We start from the raw sequence: 17,772 nt of genomic DNA, 5'->3' as shown, positions 1-17,772 counted from the left end.
ACCGAAAGAAGAGGTTTCTGTTGGTTTCTCAGTGTTACAGAGCTGTCATCACACTCAAGTGAGCGTGAACCATTTATTCCTCACTAGCACTGATTAACAAGGTACGTTACGGGAACTTCTTTATATTCCGCGACAGTCGCAAGGACATGCTGTCAAAGGGACGAGCACGGGGATGTTGCTATGGGAACTAGAGTTTAACCTTTATTGATTTTTAAGCAAGTAAGAGTTAAACAAACTAAAATGACTAGGACTAGCTGCTAGCAGTCTTGACGCTCAACTCAAAGGCACTGCACTGTCGACATGTTAGCGCTGCACCTAAATGAGCAAAACGACTCATACTCGCCAAGACGCAAAGAAGCAGTATTTACTCACATTTGCGACTTTCAAGCAAGCGGTTCCCCAGGCCTTTCAAAAGTTAAAAGGCAACGTAAACAGCTTTGATATCCCAGCCTGCACTTTGCTTGAGAGAGAGACGGTGGCTCCACTGGCAGTCAAGCACCCACACTCAGCCCGCTACGGCGCTGCACCGAGACAACATATGCCACAAATATCGCGATATCACAACGCTCATGACGGCACTGGACTGACCAATCATACTCAAGACGCGTCGTCCAATCAGGAAGCGGAGGCCGAGACATCCCTGACATTATTGGTCAGCTCAGTGAGATTGACATCCAGGATAGCAATTTATTGAGTTCAATCATGCAGTTTGTTTACAGGAGGATTGAGAAGACACCGAAGGGACTGGAGTGTGTGAATTGTTGAAGAGTTTTGGCAAACCACACAGGAAAACCGATATGCACACGTTTGAGAAAATATGAGGAAATCTGCAGATTTTACAGTCATGAATACCAAACCAGAGTGCATTGCTTTCACTGAAAAATAAGAGGATGTGCTCCTTGTAAAACCTGATATATGAATAATATTCTTAAGAATCTCTCTCAGAGACCCAAACTGAGCAAAAATACGCAGTTTGGTGCAGTTGGTGTTATTCACATGGCCAAAAAGTAAGATGACAATCTGATGGTTATGTAAGTCAAAAAGATTTCTATTACAGCAAATAGACTACATATATAAAATACATATCAGTTTTCACTGTATATCTCCTAATAGTATGCCTGGTAAGATAATATCCATGAAATATCCCTGGTTTTATTATTAAAGATCTGTAGTTTTAACTGGGGCTTAAACTTGCAATGCAATACAATGATCATTGAGAGATGTACAAATAAGGCCTTATGTATCATATGTGATATATTTTAACATTTATAAAAAATAAAATAAAAACCTTGAATGGGTAATCAATAAGCTGCTTCAGTCCAGTAAATGTATAAATTGAAATATTAAAAACAATATATACATTATACTTATATTTATTTTATAAAAATCACTGAAGATTTCACAGCAACAATCTAAAGATGGACATTATTAGAATTACACTAAAAGGCATTTTACTTACAAAAAACTATGAATTATCATTTGAAGGGCAGAGAGCATGTATTAGATAGATACACAGATAGATACACAGGTTTTTCAGGTAGGCTAAGTTTTAATCGTATTGATAATTTAAAGGCCTTAGAAATTCACATATTTAATAGAAGAAGAAAAAACTAAGAGCATAAAACAGAAAGAGAACGAAGAGGGAAAACAGATAAGTATAATGTGTAAGTAGGCTAACAGAAGAAAAAACGTTGAAATCCGCTTCAGTCAATCAACTTCAAATTTAATTAACATCAGCAACTTTATACGTGACAAATTAGTTTAGCAAATTAGGTTGGGGACATATCTGAAGCTATGTCTGTGTGTTCTGCCTGGTTAAAGCTCTTGGTACTGAAGTAGGCTATTGTATATACACTATGACAATATTTGTTACTTTTCAGGAATATTTAAGGTTAAAGACAACATTCTACAAATCAATGGCATTTAATATTTAGCATTGTTCCTTAAATGCTGTTGACAGAGAATAGTATTAAACACTTAAAAATAAATTGATAAATAAATAGGCTTTTGATAAGCACATTTAACATCTACAAGTGAATGTTAGTTTCTATGCTTCAAATCAGCATTTGTTATTTGTTGAATCTGCTGCCTCTGTGAATAGTTTGACCCAAGAGAACCCTTATTAGAGACACTACTGACGTCTCTTTTCTAGAACATGTGCATGTGGTGCACACATTAACACAATGAGTCAGTTTGCAGAGTGCAGGAGCATGACAATGATCGTGTACACTGCCACTGTACTGCATCACTGCCCACGATCCATCTGGAAGCAATCCTAATGACCAGCCCCATGACCCGCATGAGTTCCCCAGTAAAAAACATGTCAAGCGGCGCCGACAGTCACAAAATGCTTGTGATTATGCACCCACACACTGTCCCAGCACACAGTGCGGTGATGTTGAATTAACTACCCCCTTTTAAAATGTGCTAAAACTAAAAAACAAAAGCCTTTAGAACAACTTTAAAAGCCTTATCTTTTATCTTGACAGCTCTCTCGGGTAAGTGTGGGAGTCTTTTTTTAGTCTTTTTATACCTGTGTTCTGTTGTTTTAGTTAGATATTACATGTCATCCTAGCTACTAAAAATAAACGCCCTGAGATATTGTTCTGCTTTGTCATTTTATTGACATAAAATAATATTTAACTTTCATAATAATATAAATACTTATTTACTTACTTGCCTACTGTTTTATGAACTATATTGACAAAGATTGTTTTCTAGTCCATTAATTCTTTACCTGTCAGACTCTAACCACAGCTGCAAATTAGAATGCATATTCTGAAATTTGACACTATGTCTATTTCTCTTTGTCATTTTGCTGAGAGCCAAAAAACAGTCCTGAGGAAAAGGCAGTCTTTAGTCTGGAAAATGGTCCATTCAGTTCTTGAGTCACCACAGTCAGAGTAATCCTCAGGGACTGCAGTTTCTTTGCTCATCCACAGCTGCAGAAGATATACAAGTGAGAGGAAAGGCAGTTTGGAAATACTCAACACAAAGATGGCTGATGTTATCTTGCTCTGTGTGTGTGCATGTGTGCTGGCCTGAGCCACCGAGAGGAAAAGAGGGCATTGTTCCCGAGGTATTTGTAGTTTCAGTAATTCAACAGAGAAAACTGAATGACAGAGATAAGGTAGACCCTGGATATTTATAGTCTGCTGCAGCTTCTCATTTTCTCTCAGACAGTGATGATGCCCCGTTTGATGCTCCGGTGTTCTTTTGTGATTATCACCTAATGGAAAACAGTCATCTTAGAAAATGAGAGAGTTGTGGATAGAAATGGTTGAAGGCAATAAATCCAATAACATTCAAAAACATCTAGAAGAAAATATGAGACATTTCCAGAAGATTGTAGATTTAAAAACTGTAGTTCTCTCAAAGGAACATTTGACCCCCACAAAAACAATTTTGGGTTATTATTTACTCACCCATACATCATTTCCAAACCTATATAATTTTCTTCCTATATTTTGATGAATGTTGGTAATCAAACAGTTTTGGTAACCATTGGCTTCAATTGTATTTAAAAAAAATAAAAATAAAGAAAATAAAGAAACCAAAACAAGTCAAGTCAAGTCACCTTTATTTATATAGCGCTTTAAACAAAATACATTGCGTCAAAGCAACTGAACAACATTCATTAGGAAAACAGTGTGTCAATAAAGCAAAATGATAGTTAAAGGCAGTTCATCATTGAATTCAGTGATGTCATCTCTGTTCAGTTAAATAGTGTCTGTGCATTTATTTGCAATCAAGTCAACGATATCGCTGTAGATGAAGTGACCCCAACTAAGCAAGCCAGAGGCGACAGCGGCAAGGAACCGAAACTCCATCGGTGACAGAATGGAGAAAAAAAACCTTGGGAGAAACCAGGCTCAGTTGGGGGGCCAGTTCTCCTCTGAACAGACAAAACCAGTAGTTCAATTCCAGGCTGCAGCAAAGTCAGATTGTGCAGAAGAATCATCTGTTTCCTGTGGTCTTGTCCTGGTGGTCCTCTGAGACAAGGTCTTTACAGGGGATCTGTATCTGGGGCTCTAGTTGTCCTGGTCTCGGCTGTCTTTCAGGGCAGTAGAGGTCCTTTCTAGGTGGTGATCCACCATCTGGTCTGGATACGTACTGGATCCCGGTGACTGCAGTGACCCTCTGATCTGGATACAGACTGGATCTGTTGGCTACGGTGACCTCGGAATAAGAGAGAAACAGACCAATATTAGCGTAGATGCCATTCCTCTAATGATGTAGCAAGTACATAGGGTGTTATGGGAAGTGTTCCCGGTTCCGGTTTACCTAATTAATGCAGCCTAAAAATCCTTTAACGGATTTGGATATTAAAAGCATATTAGTATGTTATGTGTATGCCAGGTTAAAGAGATGGGTCTTTAATCTAGATTTAAACTGCAAGAGTGTGTCTGCCTCCCGAACAATGTTAGGTAGGTTACTCCAGAGTTTAGGGGCCAAATAGGAAAAGGATCTGCCGCCCGCAGTTGATTTTGATATTCTAGGTAATATCAAATTGCCTGAGTTTTGAGAACGTAGCGGACGTAGAGGATTTTAATGTAAAAGGAGCTCATTCAAATACTGAGGTGCTAAACCATTCAGGGCTTTATAAGTAATAAGCAATATTTTAAAATCTATACGATGTTTGATAGGGAGCCAGTGCAGTGTTGACAGGACCGGGCTAATATGGTCATACTTCCTGGTTCTAGTAAGAACTCTTGCTGCTGCATTTTGGACTAGCTGTAGTTTGTTTACTAAGCGTGCAGAACAACCACCTACTAAAGCATTACAATAATCTAACCTTGAGGTCATAAATGCATGGATTAACATTTCTGCATTTGACATTGAGAGCATAGGCCATAATTTAGATATATTTTTGAGATGGAAAAATGCAGTTTTACAAATGCTAGAAATGTGGCTTTCTAAGGAAAGATTGCGATCAAATAGCACACCTAGGTTCCTCACTGATGATGAAGAATTGACAGAGCAACCATGAAGTCTTAGACAGTGTTCTAGGTTATTACAAGCAGAGTTTTTAGGTCCTATAATTAACACCTCTGTTTTTTCAGAATTTAGCAGTAAGAAATTACTCGTCATCCAGTTTTTTACATCGACTATGCATTCCATTAGTTTTTCAAACTGGTGTGTTTCACCGGGCTGCGAAGAAATATAGAGCGGAGTATCATCAGCATAACAGTGAAAGCTAACACCATGTTTCCAGATGATATCTATAATTGTGATCGATATGATACATATTCATTCACTGCTACGAACTGATGGCGGTCATATAAGTATGATTTAAACCATGCTAATGCACTTCCATTAATGCCAAAAAGTGTTCAAGTCTATGCAAAAGAATGTTGTGGTCAATTGTGTCAAACGCAGCACTAAGATCCAATAAAACTAATAGAGAGATACACCCACGATCAGATGATAAGAGCAGATCATTTGTAACTCTAAGGAGAGCAGTCTCAGTACTATGATACGGTCTAAATCCTGACTGGAAATCCTCACATATACCATTTTTCTCTAAGAAGGAATATAATTGTGAGGATACCCCCTTTTCTAGTATCTTGGACAGAAAAGGGAGATTCAAGATTGGTCTATAATTAACTAGTTCTTTGGGGTCAAGTTGTGGTTTTTTGATGAGAGGCTTAATAACAGCCAGTTTGAAGCTTTTGGGGACATATCCTAATGACAATGAGGAATTAATAATAGTCAGAAGAGGATCTATGACTTCTGGAAGCAACTCTTTTAGGAGCTTAGATGGTATAGGGTCTAACATACATGTTGTTGGTTTAGATGATTTAACAAGTTTATACAATTCTTCCTCTCCTATAGTAGAGAATGAGTGGAACTGTTCCTCAGGGGGTCTATAGTGCACTGTCTGATGCGATACTGTAGCTGACGGCTCAATGGTTGCAATTTTATCTCTAATAGTATCGATTTTAGAAGTAAAGTAGTTCATAAAGTCATTACTGCTGTGGTGTTGGGAAATGTCAACACTTGTTGAGGCTTTATTTTTCGTTAATTTAGCCACTGTATTGAATAAATACCTGGGGTTATGTTTTTTTTCTTCTAAAAGAGAAGAAAAGTAATCGGGTCTAGCAGTTTTTAATTCTTTTCTGTAGGATAGGTTACTTTCCCGCCAAGCAATACGAAATACCTCTAGTTTTGTTTTCCTCCAGCTGCGCTCCATTTTTCGGGCTGCTCTCTTTAGGGTGCGAGTATGCTCATTATACCATGGTGTCAAACTGTTTTCCTTAACCTTCCTTAAGCGTAAAGGAGCAACTGTATTTAAAGTGCTAGAAAAGAGAGAGTCCATAGTTTCTGTTATATCATCAAGTTGTTCTGAGGTTTTGGACATGCTAAGGAATTTGGATACATCATGAAGATAACTTAAAAAGCAGTCTTTTGTGGTAGAAGTGATGGTTCTTCCATACTTGTAACAAGAAGTAGAATTTACAATTTTGGAAATGAAGTTTGCACAAAACTAAATATTGATCTGAGATATCATCACTTGGCTGCATAATGTCAACACTATCAACATCAATTCCATTTGACAGTATTAAATCTAGAGTATGATTTCGACAATGAGTAGGTCCTGAAACGTTTTGTCTAACCCCAATAGAGTTCAGAATGTCTATAAATGCTTATCGCAATGCATCTTTTTCATTATCAACATGGATATTAAAATCACCAACTATTAAAACTTTATCTGCAGCCAAAACTAACCCCGATGTAAAATCACCAAACTCTTTAATAAAGTCTGTATGGTGCCCTGGTGGCCTGTATACAGTAGCCAGTACAAACATAACAGGGGATTTATCATTAACATTTGTTTCTCTGGATAATGTTATATGAAGCACCATTACTTCAAACGAGTTATACTTGAAGCCTGCCCTCTGAGAAATCCTGAAAACGTTGTTATAAATTGAAGCAACACCTCCCCCTTTGCCTTTTATACGCGGCTCATGTTTATAACACACAGAGAAGCTTTTAAAAATTTCTCAAAGTTCTCTGTTATGTTCCACAAAAACCAAAAAAGTCATACAGGTTTTGAGCGACATGAGGGTAAATAATGACAGAATTTTCTTTTTCTTTTAAATACAATTTAAATATTGCTATTTAAATGTAATATTAGGACTATCAATACAATAAAAAAAGAAAGAAAATAAAAAAATATCTATTAAAATAGGGGATTTTGGCAAAACCAATCTAGGTGCTCATTTTTATTAAAATAATAATATTTTTTTTTTCCTGAAGAGAAAGAATGTTATTATATATATATATATACCTGCTATATCTAAATTAAATTTTGTCTATTTTTAGGAGCGTATAATCATATTATAAATGGCCTCAAAACTACTAAAAGCCAACAAAACTTTATTTTGATTTAATCATATTAATTTCATTTGTGTGTGTGTGTGTGTGTGTGTGTGTAGCAAACACGTTAACACATTAACAAATAACACATTATTTTGTTGTCTTTCAGAATACATTTGTGGCTCGGCACATTAGATCCATGCTTTCAGACATTCCAGATAATAGCTACAGCTGGGTTTCAGTTAGTTTGGTCTATCCTGTTGGTCTGCAGAGAGAGTAAAGGGGGGCTGACAGCTGATTGATTTCAGGGTTGCTGTGTGTGCTTGCTGCAATCCTTTGTTGTCTTTTATTGTCGTTGACCTCCAAGCATATAAAAGATTCATGCGGACTGCTTACTGTGTTTGTTAATGTACTTCAATGTGCTGCATAACCCAGCCAGAGAGCATCAGCAGCCCCTTCATAAATATTTACTACGCCTGGCCTCTTCTTCCTTTTGCTTTCCTCTTCTCTGGATTTCTTTGCTTATTGGTGTCACACTGTTCTTGAGATCTTGCTACCATGAGGAGGCCAAAGTGACACTGGCTGACAACTTGACAATCTGAGAGGATCTAATGATGACAGAATGAGAATGAAAGTTTATTTTTAGTAATTTAGGGTATTTCTCATAAGAAGTTCAGAGGTATATTAATCATTTTATTAATGAGAAATAAAAAAGCATAGACATATATGTGCTTACACACACATACACACTGTTTGCAAAAATCCTAAAAGAAAAGCGAGCAGGAGTGGGTCACTGCATAAGACATGCTTGCTGAACTTTAGGCAGCCTTTCACATCTGCTTAAACAAGACTGACAACAGCAACAACATACCAGACTTTTATGCCAATGTTCTCTTTGTCATCAAAGCCTTTACCTAGTGTTACTGAAACACTTCTATTCAGTATGTTGAGGGACATTCAAACTTGTGCACAATATCATTACAAATTTTCATCTTAAATGTACATATTTTCAATAAACAACTGTCCTATATCAAGATTTATAAATTTAGTATCGCATGTGCAATTTTACAAATGTGATTTTTCATATCATTTCCATTTTTAATCTCTGTGATGAAAATACAGCTAATTTTACAGTAAATGATCATTAATATTATGTTTTGTCATTTTTCTGTAAGTAAAAATATAGGCCAATTATTTACAGTGAAAGACGTTAGATGACTTCCCAGAAACCCCTGCATGAGATATCTGGTTTTTATTTTAAGTATTTTTGTTCCTTTTTATTTTTGATATTTTGTCTTACATTTTTTGTTATTTAGCTCTTTTTTTGTTGCATGATTTATGTCACGTACCCTGACACTATACCTTGTCTTTGTGTTTATGACCCTCAATGGCTTATTTTACCACCTGTATCTGCACATTTAGGGCACATACAAGTAGACTGGTATATTATATTATACTACCTAAACATACGTTTATAAGTTGTTAAACATACAGGCAAAACGGAATGTGAATGCAAATCATTGTCACTGTATTTTCATGATGAATTCTTAGCAACTTTAGCTGCCAGCTTTTTTATTGCCTACATTTAACTTTTTTTTTCTGTAAATATAAACATTTGATCAATTCAAACCCCTGCTATAAAACAGAAATGCATCCAAGATTTTTTTTAGATCTTTTAGTGCTGTTCACCCTATAGAGTCTCTTTCTGAATGTCAGTGTGTGTGTGTGGTTGTTTATATCTGCTGCATGTTAAGCAGATGTGCATTCCTCTCCTGGGTGACACACAGAAAGACTGTGAGAGAAAGAGAAAAAGAGAGGTTTGGGGGAGAGGGAGCTTGTGAAGACGGTGGCAACGGGACCACTACTGCTCATCAAATTTCCATCTTTCTCTCATCCCTCCCCCTGCATGCACATACTCATTAAATCCTCTCCTCAGTGTCTATATGTCGACAGCTCGGCTGTCTATCTATTCTGCTTTCTTACTCATCATGAGCTCTCCTCCCAAGCCTTTTCACAAATCCATCTATTATATTGCTCAGTCTGCCATCAGCTCTCTGTTACTTTCTTCTTCTGGAGCAGGGTACAATGAGTGACAAATTCTAGGCTTATATATACACAACATGCAAATGCACTCTAGTTTGTCTCTAAAGTGTCACAGAACCTCTAAGGTGGGTGGAACAAACAGCTGTTTATGTCTCCCGCCTACAGAAGAGTATTCGTTTAACATTTTATGGACAGGGCAAATGTATTAATTTAAATTATTTCTTGTGGAATATTAATAGAATGTTAATAACCCAATAATCTCTAGTGTCTGTTTTCAGCTTTGAAAAGAAATGTATGGCAGTAAAAAACATACTGTAGAAGAGCTTCAAAACAACAATCCACAAGATAGTACGTATTAAACATGAATACGCATTTCCTTCACAATCTGTCACTGTCACAGTTGATCACTTCTGTGGCTCATTATTTCTTTCTAAACAAGCAAAAGTGAGGTTCTGGTTCATAACATTATAATACACATATTTCAGATACACCACACTAATGCAGATCTATCTGGTAAATAATTTCTCCTTACTTCTTGCTTATAGAACAGCATGAGGCATACTATCACAACATAGCAGGAATTTACAAAAAAAAAAAAATAAATAAATAAAGAACACGACTAGAAAAAACTTTTAGTTGATTTACATACAGTGGAAAAAATATTTTAAAAAGTAATTTAAGTAATTTTACTGTAAACTGTTGTGTAAATGAACAAATTCATATTAAAATAATTATTCTTATAAATTCAGTCAAATATATAATTGTAAATATATTTATAAATTGTACCCCCAATTGAATGTAGAATCAACAGGGAGCATGTTACATAGTATTTGATTAATGGCATGTTTTAATACTATCAAGCCTATATTGCTATTGACAATATGTTTGTGAAACTGAACCAGAAACAAATAGTATTAGCATATAATCAGAGATTAACTTATTATATTAGGAGGTACCAACCTTTGCAGTGCTGGAAAAAGCATAAGTTCGACTTGGATAATGCTAGCCACAGGAAAAAGAGGGAAAGACATTATTGGATCCTATAAGTGAAAAGCAGAACCAGCATTTGTTTTTGTTTTTATGCATTGAACTAAACAAAAATAGTTTTTAACTGTTCTTTTTTATAAGCTATAGTAGTGTGAAATTCTACTAATTAAAAGGGAAAGGGGCATTATCCGAATTTCTTGAACAATGTTTTATTTTTATTTTTTTTCAAATGTTTGTGTTATATGTTGTTTAGTTTATACAGGTGCATCTCAATAAATTAGAATGTTGTGGAAAAGTTCATTTATTTCAGTAATTCAACTCAAATTGTGAAACTAGTGTATTAAATAAATTCAATGCACACAGACTGAAATAGTTTTTATAGTTTAGTTGAAAAAGTCTTTGGTTCTTTTAATTGTGATGATTTTGGCTCACATTTAACAAAAACCCACCAACAACAAATTATTGTATAAATTTTAGTGTTGTGTGTTGGTGTTGTATTACATTATTTTAGTGTGGTGTGATGGTGTGTTAGTCTGTGCAACACTGTGCTCTTTATGTCACCAAAATACTATCTCCATATGGTTCAGATCTGGCACCTGCAGCTTTCTTGTAAACTTGACACTATATACACTACAGATATTGTTCTGAAGTATCTCAGTATACATTGGAGATCATTTATGCTGGTGTTCTCAGCAGCACAGTGCTCAAGGACACAATGACTGTCATTGTAAGTAAATCAGTTTGCCTTATCATGAATCGTGAATCACACTTTCATGATAGTGAAGCCGGCCTATAGAGGACAAGGGAGCAATTGGAGAGAAGCCAGGTTGTAAACGTGGGAGAAAAAAAGAGTTTGAGCTCTCTGCAGGGAGTAACTTTAGTACACTTTTAGAGGACAGTGCTGATTTATTACGGTATGGGATGGTTTGTACTCTTAGCGGGTGAAATCACCTTTTCCTTTGTTTTCTATGATTGTGTTCAGCCTTGGGTTATCCTCTTTATAAGTTTGCACTGGCCTCTGTTTAAATTTGAACTGTTAGATTTAAAAAAGGTGCTCCATCAATAAAAATCAGTCAATCAACTGGTAACTGAATAGCAGGAGCCGCACTTACAATATCTCCTACCGTCTGGTAGATTTCCATTTATAGAAGCCAAAGTTACTGTCTGTCTGGTTCATGTCCTTCTGGCACCACTGTGGCGTACTGCATACAGCAAATATACAATTATGAATCCACTGCTGAACTACAATGTGATTATCTACAAGCTGGAGGATGGAGTCATACACCTAATACGGATAAAGCCAGAGATATTAGAAAAGAGGGTAGAGTGAGAAAGGGAGAGAGAGAGAGAGAAAGATTTGGACCAAAAAAGAACAAAAAGAAATAAAGAGACAGCAGACTGGGCGCTTTCAAAAAAGAAAGATCATTAAAAATTAGAAAAATAGTCAAATGAAACCTATCTAATTTTGTGTCTCTGAAAAATAGTGATCTATGACATTATATTATTTATTTATTTATTTATTTATTTGTGTGTGTATGCACCATTTCTTGATGGGGTATTTGTGGACATTTTTTTTTTTTTAGAATGCAGGAATAAAAATGAAATAAAAATATCAAATTAGACCCTTGGGGTAAGATGGCACACCTGGAATTGACCTAGAAATGTCATGTTGGTATTATTGTACACTTCACACATCTTCGATTTTCATTAAAACTTGCTGGCTAATAGACTGAAATAATTCAATTTGCACTCATAGCGTTGCTATTATGACACATATTCAATTAAAATATGGGTGATTAAATATGCTTGAATAAAAGTCTTATGAAAGTATAAGTGTACCTCATAACATTATACAAGAATACATTTAAAATACAAATAAATCTACCTCTGCTTTACCTGTCATCATTTATTCAATTATTAAATTAAATTGTCAAAATATAATTTGAAATAGAATAGTTGATTAAGTATTTTAATGACATTAATAAAACAACAAACAAAAAGTTATTTATACATTTCATAGTTCTTAAGTTATAGGCAACTTCCTCCATCTTACCCTTTATATGTATTATTTGATTTATTATCTGTCTGTTAAGTACACACAGATAAAAAGTAGGTCAAATGTACCACAGCAGTGTTAGAAGACACAAGACATTTACATTTATTTATTTAGCAGACACTTTTATCCAAAGCGACTTACAGATGAGGACAATGGAAGCAATCAAAAACAACAAAAAGAGCAATGATATATAAGTGCTATAACAAGTCTCAGTTAGGTTAACACAGTACACCTAGCATGGGATTTAAAAAAATATAATATAAAGAAAACAGATAGAATAAAAAAAGAATAGAGCAAGCTAGTGTTAGAGGTCTTTACACATACACACACACACACACACAAACAATTGCATAATTAATGAAAAGAAAATAGAATATAAAAAGATTAGAAAGGTAGTAAGATTTTTTTAAAGAATAGAATTAGAATAGTGAGTGTTAAAGTTAGAGGGTCAAATAAAGATGGAAGAGATGTGTTTTAAGCCAATTCTTGAAGATGGCTAAGGACTCAGCTGTCCGGATTGAGTTGGGGAGGTCATTCCACCAGGAGGGAACATTTAATTTAAAAGTCCATAAAAGTGACTTTGTGCTTCTTTGGGATGGCACAATCAAGCGACGTTCACTTGCAGAACGCAAGCTTCTAGAGGGCACATAAGTCTGAAGTAACAAATTTAGGTAAATGGGTGCAGAGCCAGTGGTAGTTTTGTAGGCAAACATTAATGCCTTGAATTTTATGCGAGCAGCTATTGGAAGCCAGTGCAAATTGATAAACAGAGGTGTGACATGTATTCTTTTTGGCTCATTAAAAATTAATCTTGCTGCCGCGTTCTGAATTAATTGTAAAGGTTTGATAGAATTGGCTGGAAGACCTGCCAAGAGGGCATTGCAATAGTCCAGCTTGGACAGAACAAGAGCTTGAACAAGGAGTTGTGCAGCATGTTCCGAAAGAAAGGGCTTGATCTTCTTGATGTTGAATAAAGCAAATCTGCAGGATCGGACAGTTTTAGCAATGTGGTCTGAGAAACTCAGATGATCATCAATCATAACTCCAAGGCTTCTAGCTGTTTTTGAAGGAGTTATGGTTGATGTGCCTAACTTGATGGTGAAATTGTGATGAAACGACGGGTTTGCTGGAATCACAAGCAGTTCTGTCTTGGCAAGGTTGAGTTGAAGGTGATGGTCCATCATCCAGGAAGAAATGTCTGTTAGACAAGCTGAGATGCGAATAGCTACCGTCGGATCATCAGGATGGAATGAGAGGTAGAGTTGAGTGTCATCAGCATAGCAGTGGTATGAAAAGCCATGTTTCTGAATGACAGAACCTAATGATGCCATGTAGACAGAGAAGAGAAGGGGTCCAAGAAACTGAGCCCTGAGGCACCCCAGTAGTTAGATGTTGTGACTTGGACACCTCACCTCTCCAAGATACTTTGAAGGACCTATCTGATAGGTAAGACTCAAACCATTGAAGTGTGGTTCATAAGATGCCTTTTGCCAGTAGGGTTGATAGGAGGATCTGGTGGTTAACCGTGTCAAAAGCAGCGGACAGATCAAGCAGGATAAGTACTGAAGATTTGGATTCTGCTCTTGCCAGTCTTAGAGCTTCAACAACTGAGAGCAAGGCCGTCTCAGTTGAATGCCCACTTGTGAAGCCAGATTGGTTGCTGTCAAGGAGGTTGTTGTGTATGAGAAATGTAGAGACTTGGTTGAACACAGCTCGTTCAAGTGTTTTAGCAATGAAAGGAAGAAGGGAAACTGGTCTGTAGTTCTCTAAAAGAGAAGGATTGAGGCTGGGTTTTTTAAGTAGTGGAGTTATACGTGCCTGTCTAAATGATGAGGGAAAAACACCAGTGTGGAGGGATGTGTTGATGATGTGAGTGAGTGCAGGTACAACTGCAGGAGAAATGGCTTGAAGGAGATGAGATGGAATAGGATCAAGCAGGCAAGTAGTAGGGTGATTAGAAAGGATGAGTTTTGAGACTTCTGCCTCAGAGAGTGAAGAGAAGGATGTAAATGAGTGTATGTTTGCTGGTGATATCAGCTTGACTGATTGTGGTCTGGAAAATTGTGCACTAATGTGTTTAATTTTATTAATGAAAAACGTTGCAAAGTCGTCAGCTATTAGAGATGAAGCAGTAGGGGGAGGAGGAGGACAAAGAAGTGAGGAAAATGTTTTAAAAAGCATGTGAGAGTTGATATGAGAGACGAATTGTTAATTTTGTTATGGTAGTATGTCATTTTAGCAGTGACACTAGGGAATCCTACAAAATGATGTGCAAGCAATCCAAGTGAAAGAGCAGTTGTGTAGATCAGTCTTATATTGTTATTAGACACAGAGAGCCGTCACAGCTCTTCCCTCCAGATGAATGAAAACGCTCGCTAATAGATCACTAATGACTCTGAGGGATTGGAAAGAGGATACAGTTCAAATCTTGAGAGCTAAACAAGGAGCAAAAAACTTTATATTGTTGATGCCTTAGAATAAGGAATATACTGTGTAAACTCATTGCATGTGGTGTGTATTTCATACATGGATTTGGAACATCAAGAAAATAATAAGTTAAAAACAGGAAGGCAAAGAAGGAGTGTGAGAGGCTTTCTTTTGCTCATTATTGGGCTATTGTTCTTCCTTATTAATTTCCTTTTATTCCTTATTACTGCATACTCTGCCTTCATTGCTCAACTTCTTTTAGTCTAATGTTATTCATTTTTAATAATTATTTTATTAATTTAAAGTACAATTTGTCTTTTGCTAGTTTTCCCAACTTGCATTTGCCACTTTGTAAGTTGCAAAGATTTTGGCAATGCAAATATGAAATTATGTCATGGCAATAAAACACATTAAAACTGAACATGTAAAAAGAGAAAACAAGAGGTGACATTTCAAATGTTGTGGGGGAGGAAGACCGAGCAGTTGAAGACAAACAACATCTCATGATCCTGTTGGACAGAATCTTCATGAATGTTTGAGACGAGAGCTGAGAGCGGTGTTTGTTCTCTGAGCATGTGGTGTTAAATTCTTTAATTATTTACTCATCCTCTTGTCATTCTAAAGCCGTATGGTAATATTTGGTTCATAGAGCACAAAAGTAGATTTTCCCCCCTTGCAGGTAGAATATATAGCACTAGTTAACCGTTTAAAGTAATGTAGATTTCAACCCTTGGCTGCATAGAGGTTGTGCATCCATAACAGTTTCTAAAATGTAAATCATGGCCCTTCGAAGTCATGAAACTATCTCAGCCACTTATAATGTTACTATGAGATGGCATTATTTGAATCAGCCACATGGTCTTGAATGGTTTTGTAGAGCAGGATATCCATACCCTCTAAGTGGCTATCAAATTACAATCTCATCTTAGAGCTGATCCTAGAGTCAATTAACATGAATAATGAATGCATCTTGATGTTGACGTCAGAGAGTGTTTGTTCATTGCAGTCCAAAATTATGCGGATTTAAAGAAGATGATTAGCAGTAGGCCTAAACACCCCTCTGTTGGTACAATGAAAATGTATTTGTATTCTTATCTAATACACTCTCAGATTTTTTTTAATTTTTTTTTACAAAAGCTGTCAATGGGGCAGTACCTTTACAAAAGGTACACATTTGCACCATTTTCATTCACATTTGTATCCTAAAGGTACATATTGCTTTCTAAAAAAACAAATCAGTACCTAAATGGTAGGCTACATATTAGTATCCTTGGAAAGGGTACCACCTCAGTGATAGTTTGTGTGTACATAAATACACATTCGCCTCTTAAATTAAGTTAATAAGAAATAAATCATTTGTTCAAGTGTTTTGTACCTTAATGGATAACGTGATTTAAATGATTCTCATTTTCTGTCAGTAGATTCCTCTGGGACTATTTAACGAGGCATATATTCATAAGCTCCAAACACAGACTTCTCCAGCAAGTCATACGGTTCCTAAAAAAAAAAACTGTCAATTTGTTTTCTTAGACTGCCATCGTGTGGTCAAAATATTTTACTGCAAGTATGACTCAAAGTACACGTGGTCAACAGAATTTCTTTTAGTTATAAGGTTGGAGGAGGTCGTACTTAGCTGTATGTATGATGTAACAGCAAATTTTCCATTATGTTAAGAAACTGTACATTCCTGTGCTAAAAAAGTTCGACATACTGGCCGGTTCAATAAAAATGGGAAAATGAAAATTACACTTTGCAGGAATCTTATACGACTAAGGTCATATTTAGTGGATATTTAGGTTTCATGAACTCAAACAGTTAACGGCAGAGAGTAAAAAAAGCTGGTGAAGCTGTTCAGGAGATTGTGTCAGTCTGTTGGATTTCACTGACAAACCATAAGATGGTGTGCTTACTGAGAAACGGTAGAATAAAGTTGTTTGTTTGTATTATAATTAATATTATTTTATGGAAAAAAATAAGCCAACCTTAAAGTGTATTAATAGTGAAAGGTTATAATCAATTGGTCACTGAAAGGATGTGCTCCATTTGGTCAGACCCAAACACATAATCCTTTTCAGATTAATCCTCATAATAGTCCTAATAATAGTGCTGAACAAGTTTCTTTGCGGCATCTATACATTTTTGTAATTTAACGACAACAGGTTATAGAAACATGAATTAGACAGAAATATCAATGTCTTTTCATGATTCATCCAGAAATCATAATCTAATGTGGCATAGTTTTCATCCTATGAAAGGCCGTCATCTAGTGGCGTTTCAGGAGAATGCAACCTTTACACATGTTGACAAAGATGAGTTATACAACCAAACACATGGGTCAGCATTTAGGCCACTTCTTTCACCCATATATTGTTTTTAATAACTGTTTAGTTACCCTAAATTATGAAAATGAACCCTCAACAGCGCAATTCAAATATCTAATAAGTCAGATAAAACTGGTCAGATTGGCGGCTCTGTATTATAACATCTGTTATATTTATTTATCCATTAACTTGTAATTGATACATGGAAATATTGTTGAGACAATCAGGTTTCTAAAGACCAGTGGCATAACTCCATCATGAGACCACCTTCACAGAGTGTAAAACAGGATGTTTTCCATGCAAATGTTTCACAATCAGTCCTTCTTCAATTTTGCATACACTGTCACAGCACATGCCTCTATCAACGCCCTGCATGACACAAAAGGGATAAAGTGTGGAGACAAGATTACTGTCAAACCCCCCATCCAAGAGATGCTTCAAATCATAAAGCAACTGCAGTTGGTACAAAAAGCAGCTTCTCTAACGTATGCTTAACCCCTGGAATCATACATTTGCTCTGTACTGAATACTCCACGAATCTTTACATTTACATGTATGTTCTCATGTTTCCAATGCTTTCTTAACAGTGAGCAAAACATCAAAAATGCACATACAGCA

At 36.1% G+C, this 17,772-nt stretch overlaps 1 protein-coding gene across 1 annotated transcript in view; it reads right to left on the bottom strand.

Moving 5' to 3' along the window:
* LOC132121355 (D-glucuronyl C5-epimerase B) overlaps positions 1 to 570 on the bottom strand; it is a 73,910-nt gene extending 73,340 nt beyond the window's left edge. The window contains exon 1 of the mRNA XM_059530671.1: positions 373 to 570. The gene's annotated coding sequence lies outside the window, so the exon portion shown is untranslated. The remainder of the gene's footprint in view (positions 1 to 372) is intronic.
* Between the last annotated feature and the right edge of the window lie 17,202 nt (positions 571 to 17,772).

This window comes from Carassius carassius, chromosome 3, assembly GCF_963082965.1.
Source record: "Carassius carassius chromosome 3, fCarCar2.1, whole genome shotgun sequence".
Lineage (NCBI taxonomy): Eukaryota > Metazoa > Chordata > Actinopteri > Cypriniformes > Cyprinidae > Carassius > Carassius carassius.
This window is presented reverse-complemented; position numbering and strand designations above follow the sequence as displayed.